Genomic DNA, 9,905 nt, shown 5'->3' with positions numbered 1-9,905 from the left:
AGTCTGCGGACCGACCCTGGATCCGAGCAGAAGACGACGACATCGTCCATGTACAGGGAGGCCTTGACCTGAGTGCCCCCACTGCCTGGCAGTGTCACTCCTCTTATGCTCGCATCCTTCCTGATGGATTCGGCAAAGGGTTCAATGCAACAGACGAACAAGACAGGGGAAAGAGGGCAACCCTGCCTGACTCCAGACCTGACGGGGAAGCTGTTTGATTCCCACCCATTAATTTGGACTGCACTACAGATATCGGAGTAGAGCAGTTGTATCCACTTCCTGATTCCCTCCCCAAAGCCCATTTTGGAGAGCACGTCCCTCATGTATGTGTGCGATATCCTGTCGAAGGCCTTCTCCTGGTCCAAGCTGACCAGGCAGGCATCCACCCGTCTGTCCTGCACGTAGGAAATGGTGTCTCTCAGCAGCATCAGGCTGTCTGAGATTTTCCTGCCAGGTACAGCACAGGTTTGGTCCGGGTGGATCACCTGTCCCAGAGCAGACTTGACCCGGTTGGCGATGGCCTTAGACAGGATCTTGTAGTCTACATTTAACAATGTGATGGGTCTCCAATTCCTTATGTCATTCATCTCCCCCTTCTGCTTGTAGATCTGGGTGATGCTGCCCTTCCTCATAGAGTCTGACATGCTGCTGGCTAGAAGTATGTCGTTGTACACTTCCAGCAGGTCCGGGCCCATCCAGTCCCACAGAGCCGAGTACAACTCTGCCGGTAAGCCATCGCCTCCGGGAGTTTTACTCGAGTCAAAGGAACGGATGGAGACAGTCAGCTCCTCCAGTGTCAGTGGTTGGTCCAGACTCTCCCGCTTGCTGTCGTCCAAGACTTCCGTGATGGAGGACAGGAAGTTCTGGGAGGCGGTGCTGTCTGTTATGGCGAGTCTGAAAACTTGTTGGTTGTAGAAGAAGTTTATTGCAGCCGCAATATTCGAATAGAGTTAAACAACAAGGTAAAGGACAACTATCAAAAACTTACTGTCTTCTTCGAAGACTTTGCCGACCATTCTCTATGACCCCCCCCAGAACCCAAGGTACGGAACCTAGCAGGGAGCCGGATTTCGCGACCATAACGAGTACGGAGAGGGGCAGCCTGAACCACAGGAGCCGGGGGTTCCGGACTTGGAGGAACTGCCGGAACGGGGGGTCCTGGAGGAACTGCCGGAACGGGGGGTCCTGGAGGAACTGCCGGAATGGGGGGTCCTGGACTGAGCGGAACTAACGGAGGTCGGCCTCTCCTAGGGGTTTGGCCGACCAGGACTGGTTGATCCGGATCCAAGTGTGCAGGTTTGAGCCGGGACACCGAGACGAGCTCAATCTTGCCGCACATGTCTAAGGTGAAGGTAGCCGTTCCCTTACGCAAAACCCGGAACGGCCCTTGATAGACCCTCTGCAACGGGGCGCGATGGGAATCTTTTCGCAGAAAAACAAACTCACAGTCCTTCAGGGAAGGCGGTTCATATACCATGGGACACCCATGACGTGAAGTCGGAACTGGAGCCAGGGAACCCACCCGTGCCCGGAGAGATGCTAAAACTGAAGGGGCTGTAGGCAGCTGGTCTGAAGGGTCCGGAAACAAATCTCCGGGTACTCGAAGTGTCGAGCCATATACTAGCTCCGCGGACGACGCACCGAGATCTAGCTTAGGAGCAGTCCGGATGCCCAGAAGAACCCAGGGGAGCTGGTCTACCCAGTCCGGGCCTTCAAGCCTTGCACTGAGGGACGCCTTAAGTTGGCGGTGGAACCTTTCTACAAGTCCATTTGCCTGGGGGTGGTATGCAGTAGTGGGTTGTAACTTGGAACCGTACAGTTCTGCGAGCGCGGCCCAGAGGGACGAAGTGAACTGCGGCCCCCTGTCAGTGGTAATAACTGCCGGGACCCCGAAACGAGCTACCCAATGGAGGGCCAAAGTCCTGGCACAAGACGCTGACGAAATATCAGACAATGGGAAAGCCTCTGGCCACCGGGTGAACCGATCCACCACCGTGAGGAGGTGGGTGTAGCCCCGGGAGGAAGGCAAAGGCCCGACTAAATCCACGTGGATGTGGAAAAAACGAACTGCTGGGACCTCGAACTCCTGTACGGGGGGCTGGACATGGCGCTGGACTTTAGCGGTCTGACAGGGAACGCAGGAACGCGCCCAACCCGCTACCTGTTTCCGTAGGCCATGCCAGACAAACCGAGCTGCTACCAAAGCAGAGGTGGAGCAGATGGACGGGTGCGCCAGCCCATGAATGGCATCAAAAACCCGGCGCTGAAGGGAGGGCGGTACTACCGGCCTGGGACGGGGAAGAGAAACATCGCACCAGACTTTCGTGCCTTCCGACCCGCAGGCTACCTGAGCCAACTTCAATCCCGAAGTGGTGGACTGGTATGCCGAAGCGGTATCCGCTAGAAGCTGTGCCTCCGCAAGCTCTTGGGGATCCACTTCGCAGTCCACCGCCGAAATAGGGGAAAAAGCAGGTCTAGACAGGGCGTCAGCAACGGCATTAAGCTTACCCGCGACATGACGGACATCGGTGGTAAATTCGGAGATAGCAGTCAGGTGCCGCTGCTGGCGGGCCGACCATGGGTCAGACAATTTGAAAAATGCAAATGTTAATGGTTTGTGGTCCGTAAAGGCCACAAATGGGCGGCCCTCAAGGAAATACCTGAAATGACGAACAGCTAAATAGAGGGCCAGAAGCTCTCGGTCAAATGCGCTATATTTCAGCTCAGCCGAATTTAGTTGCCGGCTGAAAAACGCCAAGGGCTGCCAACGGCCACCGACCTGCTGATCCAGAACCCCGCCCACCGCCACGTCAGAGGCGTCAACCGTCAGGGCCGTGGGGGCGGAGGGGCTCGGGTGGACCAACATGGTGGCGTCTGCTAATGCTGCCTTAGCTGCTGTAAAAGCCGACTCTGCGGCCGGGGACCATATCAACTCTACCGGATTCCCTGCAAGGCATTGGAAAAGTGGGCGCATGACTCGCGCAGCTGCCGGGACGAACCTATGGTAGAAATTAACCATGCCTACGAACTCCTGTAGTCCTTTTACTGTGGTGGGCCTGGGAAATGCCCGGATAGCCTCCACCTTCTCGGGGAGAGGGGAGGCGCCGGCAGGGGTAATTCTGTGCCCTAGAAAATCAAGAGAAGGGAGGCCGAATTGACACTTGGAGGGTTGGATAATGAGCCCGTGGTCTTGGAGCCGCTGGAACACAGTCCGCAAGTGGACCTGGTGTTCCTGCACTGAGGGGCTGGCGACCAGGATGTCGTCTAAATAAATAAACAAAAAGGGTAAACCCCGACCCACACGGTCCATCAGTCGTTGGAAAGCCTGTGCCGCGTTCTTTAAACCGAAAGGCATACGCAACCATTCAAACAACCCGAACGGAGTAATCGTTGCAGTTTTCTGTATGTCCTCCGGACGCAACGGAATCTGGTGGTATCCTCGCACCAAATCGATTTTGGAGAACACCACCGCTCCTTCCAGCCCAGACGAAAAGTCCTGTAGGTGCGGTATGGGGTAGCGATCAGCCGTGGTGACAGCATTGAGACGCCGATAATCGCCACATGGTCTCCACCCCCCAGATGCCTTGGAGACCATATGCAACGGCGAGGCCCACGGGCTGACGGACTGACGGACAATTCCCATTTCCTCCATCTTCCTAAATTCCGCCCGTGCCACCACGTTTGTCTGGCGGTAGTCTCCTGGCCCGAGCGAAAACGGGAGGGCCCTCGGTGCGGATGTGATGGACCACGCCGTGCTTGGCCGAAGGCGTGTCAAAACGTTGGATGAGCAGCTCTGGAAACTCCGCCAGGATCTCAGCATACGAGTCAGGGGCCGCGACGACGGCCTGGACAGTAGGGCTGGGCGGGGAGGCGATTGTCGGAGCGACGGGCTCCTCTCCGGCGGAGGGTCGGAGGTCGTTACCGCGGACATCAGGGACCAGTGAAAAAGCCCAGAGAAAATCTGCGCCCAGGATCGCTTGTCTGACGTCTGCTATGATGAATGGCCATTCGTACGTGCGGAGGCCTAACACAAGGGACATCTTCCGTATACCGAAAGTGCGAATGGGGCTGCCATTAACCGCGATGAGGGTGGGACCTGTCTTACCCGTTCTGGTTTCGAGGTCGGTCGGCGGCACTATACTGACGATGGCTCCCGTGTCCACCAAAAATTCTGTGTCCGTGAATCGATCGTGGACGTAGAGGCGTCGGTTCTGGCCAATCGTAACTGCCCCTATGTACGATCGGCCGAGGCATTTCCCGCGAAGGTACAAGGTGAGCGGCAGTTGCGGGATTCGCTACCCCATCGTAGGTGATAATAGCACCAGCCGCGCTTGTGCGGATCTTTTTGGCGGGCTTTCGGAGAACTGGCGGGAGACGCGGCGCCATCTTGATGTCGCTGTGGCGTGGTCACTGATGTCGAGACCTTGTTGATCGAACCGCTTGCCTTGTTTTTAGCCGCTATGAGCACGTCCGCTTTCGCTGCATATGTTTCGGGGTCCTTAAAAGAACAATCCGTGAGCAGCAGTCGGACATCCTCAGGAAGCTTCTCTCGGAATGCCTGTTCGAACATAAGGCAATCCGTATGCTCACCGGCTAGCATCATCATTTCAGCCATGAGAACGGAAGGCCCTCGATCTCCGAGGTCCGGTAGGTGCAGAAGTCTTGCAGCGCAATCATGCCTATTAAACCCGAAGGTTCGCAGTAACACTTTCTTCATGGCCTCGTACTTGCTTTCCGCAGGCGGATTAACGATGAACCGCATCACGCGTGTGGTCGTCTCCGGTGATAGAGCGCTGACGAGGTAGTAATACATCGTCGAGTCGTCCGATATCTTCTTTATATGAAATTGAGCTTCGGTGTAGACAAACCAAGATTGCGGTGAATGTGTCCAAAACAACGGAAGGTGAACGCTTACCGCGCTTAACTCCGGTGTGCCAGGTGCGGCAATCAACAACGAGGCGTCGTGTCCCTGCATAGTCGGTGATCGTTCAGATCACGTCGGGGTCACCAATATGGCGAGTCCGAAAACTTGTTGGTTGTAGAAGAAGTTTATTGCAGCCGCAATATTCGAATACAGAGTTAAACAACAAGGTAAAGGACAACCATCAAAAACTTACTGTCTTCTTCGAAGACTTCGCCGAACTGAACATTTCGGGCGCCAAAAGCGCACATGACCACGCTGGCCAATCAGCGATGTCGCTCTCTGGATCAATCCCCATGGTCGCGTTCACACGTGACCTCGCTGGCCAATCTGAGGGTTCGACGACCCGGACCATTCTCTATGGTCGCTACACTGTGGTCTTTATGTCGTACAGATCCTTATAAAAGGATCTGCAGATCTTTAGCATGTCTGTCTGCGAGGATGTTACCGAGCCGTCCTCCTCCCTAAGGCTTTTGATCACAGAGCTCCCCCTGTGAACCTTATGGAAGAAGTAACGTGAGCACGTCTCATCCTGCTCAACATGGCGGACCCTGGACCGGAAGATGATCTTGGAGGATTCAGAGGTAAAGAGCCGAGCTTGCCGGCCCTTCAACTCTCTCAGTTCCTCCCTCACATCCACCCCTCTCCTCTGCAGAAGGAGTAGCTGCTGCAAATCTGTCTGGAGTTGACACAATTCCCTCTTACCCTGTCTTGCTCTCTGAACACCTTTGGAGATGAAGAACTTCTTGATGTTCTCCTTTGTTGCCTCCCACCAGAGTGTCTGGGAGTCAAAGAGGGGCCTCACAGTTCTCCAACATGCGTAGTCCCTCTTTAGCTCCTTAACGTTCTCCAGGGTCAACAGCTCCACGTTTAGCTTCCACGTCCCTCTGCCCGCCTTCCGGTCCTCCTGTAGGTGACAGGTGGCCTGAAGGAGGCAGTGGTCAGAGAAGAACACCGGCGCGAGGTCGGTGTGTCTGACCGTGACGGCATCGATGTGAAGAGGAAGTCTATCCGGGACTGGGCTGAACCGTTCGGTCCTGACCAGGTGAACCGTGGCTGGACTCCGCCTGCAGGGTCACTGAAGGCGTCGCGCAGCTTTGCATCTTTGACTGTTTCCACCAGGAGTTTGGAGGTGCCGTCCAGTCTGTGGTTGGCACTGCCGGATCGTCCAGCTGCATCGATGATGCAGTTGAAGTCACCGGCCAGAACGAGCGGTCTAGACGTGGCCAGCAGCGGTGGGAGCTGCTGGAGGACGGCCACCCGCTCGCTCCACCTGGGTGAGGCATACACATTAATCAGCCGGAGCGGAGAACCACGGTACATTACATCCACCACCAAGAGACGCCCCCCCACCACCTCCCTTACCTCAGTGATGGTGAAGCCCCCTCCCCGCAGCAAGATCCCCAGACCGGACGCACGACAATCATTGCCCCCCGACCATACCGACAGTCCGTGGGGCCACCATCGCGACCACCTCCGATAGCAGCGAAGGTGTGGCAGCCCGCACTCCTGTAAAAAAGTCACATCCGCCTTTACCTTGGCCAGGTACTGCAAGGCGGTTACACATCGCGCAGTGCTCTTCACACTGCGCACGTTTAGGGATGCCAGTTTCAGCTCCATTGTCCTTTAGTGTCCCAGGCGATCCTCCCGCATGCCAATCATCTGGCTGAGTTCCTGCACATTTTTGTCGCACAGGTAGTGGTACAGGTTGGTGGCTTCCTCAGCACAGGGTGTATTTTCTGGCGAGGCCACTGCGCTGCTCCCAGTTTCCTGGAGCTGGGGCCCATTGGCCACTGCACTGCTCCTGGTCTCCCGGAGCTGGGGCCCATTTGCCACTGCACTGCTCCCGGTCTCCCGGAGCTGGGGCCCATTGGCCGTTGTGCCGCTCCCGGTCTCCCGGAGCTGGGGCCCATTGGCCGTTGTGCCGCTCACGGTCTCCCGGAGCAGGGGCCCAATGGCCGTTGTGCCGCTCACAGTCTCCTGGGGCTGGGGCCCATTGGCCGTTGTGCCGCTCACAGTCTCCCGGAGCAGGGGCCCATTGGCCGTTGTGCCGCTCACGGTCTCCTGGGGCTGGGGCCCATTGGCCGTTGTGCCGCTCACGGTCTCCTGGGGCTGGGGCCCATTGGCCGTTGTGCCGCTCACGGTCTCCTGGGGCTGGGGCCCATTGGCCGTTGTGCCGCTCACGGTCTCCTGGGGCTGGGGCCCATTGGCCGTTGTGCCGCTCACGGTCTCCTGGGGCTGGGGCCCATTGGCCGTTGTGCCGCTCACGGTCTCCCAGGGCTGGGGCCCATTGGCCGTTGTGCCGCTCACGGTCTCCTGGGGCTGGGGCCCATTGGCCATTGTGCCGCTCCCAGTCTCCTGGGGCTGGGGCCCATTGGCCGTTGTGCCGCTCACGGTCTCCTGGGGCTGGGGCCCATTGGCCGTTGTGCCGTTCATGGTCTCCTGGGGCTGGGGCCCATTGGCCATTGTGCCGCTCCCAGTCTCCTGGGGCAGGGGCCCATTGGCCGTTGTGCCGCTCACGGTCTCCTGGGGCTGGGGCCCATTGGCACTGCTCCCAGTCTCCTGGGGCTGGGGGGCAACAGACACGTTCTTTCTCTTACCTTCCTCCTCCCCCGTTTTCTTCCTCTGCCTCTGCCTCCGTTGCCGGCTCTTCCTGGTCGTCTCATCCTCCGACGCGGAGAGGCTGCTGGCCTCGTCCTGGGAGAGGACTCTTTTTTGGGACTTGCTTGCCCCCTCCGCCTTTTTCTCCGTGCGCACAGCCTTCAATGTTTTCCTCGATTTTACCAACTGCCATCCCTCCTCTTCCTGTTCCCCCTCTTCCATCGACTCACCCTCGTGGGCAGGGGCCTGGGGGGCTCTGTCCTGCGGTTGGGGGCTCCTGGTGGTCGCGTTGTCATCGCCCCTGCTCTCCTTTCCTTTTTGGGCTTTTGCCGTGGTAGGAGGCGTCTCGTCCACCCTGGGGGTGCTGGCAGCGGCCCCTCTTATCGCCTGTGCGTACGTGCTTGCTCTTTTAGGGCAGGCCCTGTAAAGGTGGCCTGCCTCCCCACACAGGTTGCAGCTCTTACTCTCTTTACAATCCCTTGTCTCGTGGCCTTCTAACTTGCAGTTTCTGCAGACGACTGTCCTGCATTCTGCCGCCACGTGCCCAGGTTTGTTGCATTTCCTGCACACCCTGGGCTGCCCCGCGTACGTCGTGTAGCCCCGGTTCCCTCCGATAGCGAACACCGAGGGAGGGTGGATGATGAATCCCTTCCCGTCCACCCTCAGCTTCACCTTCACTTGCCTCTTGCTCGTCCAGATCCCGAACAAGTCCTTTATGTCCACGCAGTTCCCGGCCCCTTCGACGTAGCGCGCAAGGAAGGTGAGGACATCCACGACGGGCACATGTGGGTTAAACATGTGCACCGTGATCATCCGTTCCCTCTGGGTGGGGAGGGTGAAGAGCGGCTGCACCTTCAGGAGCGACAGCGGGGCTTCGTTCCCCTTCTCACGGAAGTCCTGCAGCAACTTCTGCCATCCCGCCGGGTTCTGGAAGGTAACGTCGAAGTATCCGTTACCTGGGAAGTCCTGGAGGCAGAAGATGTCCCCGGCCTTGAATCCACAGGCCTCCAGCAGCACCTTCTTGATGAAGAGATCCCTTGAGAAAGGGTTCCCCTCCTTGAGGTCCTTCACCGATACTCGCAGGGTATTCCGGATACCCTGCCCTCCAGCTCCACTTGCTGCTGCCATCCCACCTGGATAAGGGTGTTAGGTTGGTTACCCAACCAGCATGGATCCACCCCTAAACCAGACACGTGCTCCCGACCTCCGCTCCTCGTCGATGATCCAATGCAAATACTGCTCTTGTACTGTTCTTATAAGAACATTAGATTGTGCCAGAACAGATACTACACTTGATCTTAGCCAAAAGGCCGAGAAATATTTATTACGAGTCTGCAGAGCCGGGTGCCTCCCACTGATTCTCCCCTGCCAGGTAACTAGAGAAGCAGGGAGGAACAATGCGTGCATGTGTGCAAAGTACAAACTTCACTTGATCTGAGCCAAAAGGCCAAGAAGCGGCTGTGTGGACAGCCACCCACCCGCTTAAAAGTATAGCCGGGGTCAACACCTTGTCCAGATCTACCTTCCGCTGCATTTCCTCTTAGATAGAGTCAACAGGGATACAGGCCCTTCGGTCCAACTTGCCTTTAATCAAGGATGAGTCTCACCCTGGTCATTCCCTCTTCTCCCCTCTCCCACCAGGCAAAGCGGTACAGAATTGTGAATACGCACAGCTCCAGATTCAGGGACAGTTTCTTGCCAGCTGTTATCAGGCAACTGAACCATCCTACCACAACCTGAGAGCGGTCCTGACCTATCAAGGGCTTGTTTCCGCGCTGCATCTTCACACCGAACAAAACATAAGGATTATACGCAGGGAGATAAGTGTTGGTCTTGGCATCATGTTCGGCACAGACATTGTGGGCCGAAGGGCCTATTCCTGAGCTGTACTGGTCCACGTTCTATGTTCTGTAGGACTTTGGGATCATCTGAATCATCTGCATGATCTCCAGCAGTCTCAAACATACTTTGAATTCCGATGCACTTGGTATGCCAAACGTCATGTGTTTACAATGTGGTTCAGCCTTCCCCTCGCAGCAGGAATGTTGTGCTTTGTAAAGGACTGTCTTTTGATTCTTTGTCTAATTTCCTTACACAATTTTAATTAATTTGTGGGAGGGACCATAGAGTCAAAGAGTGATACATTGTGGAAACAGGCCCTTCGGCCCAACTTGCCCACGCCGGCCAACAATGTCCCAGCTACACTAGTCAAGTCAAGTCAAGTCAATTTATTTGTATAGCACATTTAAAAACAACCCACGTTGACCAAAGTGCTGCACATCTGACTAGGAAAAAAAGAAACATACAGTGGCAGGCAGCCAAACACAACGGCGCGGCCATCTTGAACAAAATGTTAATTCAATCACCCACAGTCCAACAATAA

At 56.5% G+C, this 9,905-nt stretch overlaps 1 pseudogene; it reads right to left on the bottom strand.

Moving 5' to 3' along the window:
- Positions 1-8,753: 8,753 nt before the first annotated feature.
- On the bottom strand, positions 8,754-8,844 carry LOC144604309 (U2 spliceosomal RNA; annotated as a pseudogene).
- Positions 8,845-9,905: the final 1,061 nt, after the last annotated feature.

Source organism: Rhinoraja longicauda, chromosome 21, assembly GCF_053455715.1.
Source record: "Rhinoraja longicauda isolate Sanriku21f chromosome 21, sRhiLon1.1, whole genome shotgun sequence".
Lineage (NCBI taxonomy): Eukaryota > Metazoa > Chordata > Chondrichthyes > Rajiformes > Arhynchobatidae > Rhinoraja > Rhinoraja longicauda.
This window is presented reverse-complemented; position numbering and strand designations above follow the sequence as displayed.